Source organism: Podarcis erhardii (assembly GCF_964252035.2).
Source record: "Podarcis erhardii genome assembly, chromosome: 3".
Lineage (NCBI taxonomy): Eukaryota > Metazoa > Chordata > Lepidosauria > Squamata > Lacertidae > Podarcis > Podarcis erhardii.
The window spans coordinates 17,833,321-17,835,544 of NC_138507.1; the positions used below are offsets into that span (position 1 = coordinate 17,833,321).

The 2,224-nt window shown below is 40.2% G+C and overlaps 1 long non-coding RNA gene across 1 annotated transcript; it reads left to right on the top strand.

The window, feature by feature from the left end:
* The first annotated feature begins 335 nt into the window (after nucleotides 1-335).
* LOC309339466 lies at nucleotides 336-900 on the top strand. The gene is made up of 2 exons (XR_014155382.1): nucleotides 336-469; nucleotides 658-900. It is a non-coding gene; the product is annotated as an uncharacterized lncRNA (long non-coding RNA).
* Nucleotides 901-2,224: the final 1,324 nt, after the last annotated feature.

Genomic DNA, 2,224 nt, shown 5'->3' on the forward strand with positions numbered 1-2,224 from the left:
GACCTCCGGAACGAATTAAGTACTTAACCTGAGGTACCACTGTACAATACATACTGAACTCTGTGGGGCTTACTTATGAGTGTGTGTTCCAAAGATCGGGGGAAATTGAAGCTATTTTGTGAAGCAATGAAAGCTGGTGATTAAGTGTTTATACTGAATTTACCGTAGGTCTTTAAATCAGAGACGCAATATATCGTCTTCGGATTTCTTTGTTGAAATTGTGCTTGGAAAAAGTGTACATTTTGACAGGAAGGAAACCTCACTCTTCTCTGCTCAAATAATAACAACAACAAGCCTGCACTCTGCACTATTTCTTACCTTTTTTCGTTAGTTTAAAACGAGAAGCAGACATTAAAGAAGACCAACCACACGGCGTCATCTCCTTTCAACTTCTCTTAATAGGGGCATTAAAAAGACCCTCCTCGATATCAGCTGGAAAATGCCAAGTCATAAAAGTTGTACTTAAAAGGTGAGTAGGTGTAAATTCGGCACATGAGACTGTTTTCATCTAGGAAGCCGGTTGATTAGAGGCCAGTTGTCTTAATGAATTGGGAAGTTGCTGTCACATCTCAGTCAGTTGAGATTGCCACTTCTGGGGGGATCAAATGTTCACATGGGAGGTTCTCAGATATGGCATATTGGCCCTGATCTTGCTAGTGTGTGACCAGAGGACACCGCCTTTGCGAGACACCAGTGAGATCAAGAAACCCAGCCTGCATGGTTGTGCAAATCAGATTCTGGGGCTGCTTCACACATGACCCTGAGACATTCATCGGTCCAAGGCAGAGGATTTCAACCTTTCTGAGTCCACAGCTCCCTTGACCGACTGAAGATTGAATGTTGCTTGGCTTCAAATTGCTGAATAAATTGTTGGAATGATAAAAAAAACCCCAAACCTATCACTCAGGCAGGAAATCTTGTTTTTTTTTATGGTGTCACCGAGCGCGCCTACGATATGAGCTCCATAGCTCGAAAATGTTTAACATTATGAGATAACTGATTGACTGAAAAGGTCTTTCCTCTTCCTGTCCCAATTTTTATGAGGTGGAAGAAAATTTTGAGACCCCCCAAATTTGAATTCTCCCTAGATATTATATATTAAAACCCCTTTAGCCGCAGGAAAATGGAACGAGTCTGTTTCTTGCTTCTTTCCTAACACCCACAATGAAAAGAGAATGTTATGTTTTTATCGTGTGATAGTGACTTCAGTGGTGAGATGTACAAAGGGCAAGAGGGATCCAAGTGGCAAAATTTACAATGGCAAGTATTAGATCATTTTTCACAAGTACTTTTCTTTTCTTTTTCTTTATTTTTTTTTACAAAATAATAATCATAAATAAATAAGAATAAAAATGCGCGCCTCAGCACCGAGACCATTCCATTATAACTATCAAAACTCCCAGATTTTCAACACCTTTTGCGATGGTTTGACCCCTTTCCATTTTAACAGTACAAATTTTACAAATCTCCATATATTCTCCATCTTACCTTAACGAATATTCTCCGTCTTACCTTAATGGCACATGTTAATTTATCATTAATAGCTATATCCCACACCTCTTTATACCATTCTTCCATTTTACAGTGGTACCTCGGGTTAAGAACTTAATTCGTTCTGGAGGTCCGTTCTTAACCTGAAACTGTTCTTAACCTGAACTACCACGTTAGCTAATGGGGCCTCCTGCTGCTGTCATGCCGCCGCCACACAATTTCTGTTCTCATCCTGAAGCAAAGTTCTCAACCCAAGGTACTATTTCTGGGTGAGCGGAGTCTGTAACCTGAAGCATCTGTAACCCGAGGTACCACTGTATATTCTGCTTGCCCCTTCCACTTCTTAGCTATAATAACTCATGCAGCTGTCAATAAATTTGTGAGCAAGTCCTTTGTAGCCTGTGAACCTTCCACCCCATCGTAAATTGATAATAATGCTACCTCTGGACTTCTGGAGCTTCAACCCAATGGTTTCTGTTATCTCCTTAAAAACCCTTTGTCCCCCCAAAATGTACATGTTTACACCTCCACCACATGTGAACATAATTCCGTTTCCTGGCACCCCCTCTAGCATAACACCAAATATTCCTTGTTCATTTGATTTAATCTGACTGCTGTTAAATACCATCTCCAAATTAATTTATAATAATTTTCTTCTTGGGAAGTATGAAACTGCCTCATACCAGGTTAGATTATTTGTGTATCTAACCATCAGTGAAGGTGGGCCATTAGG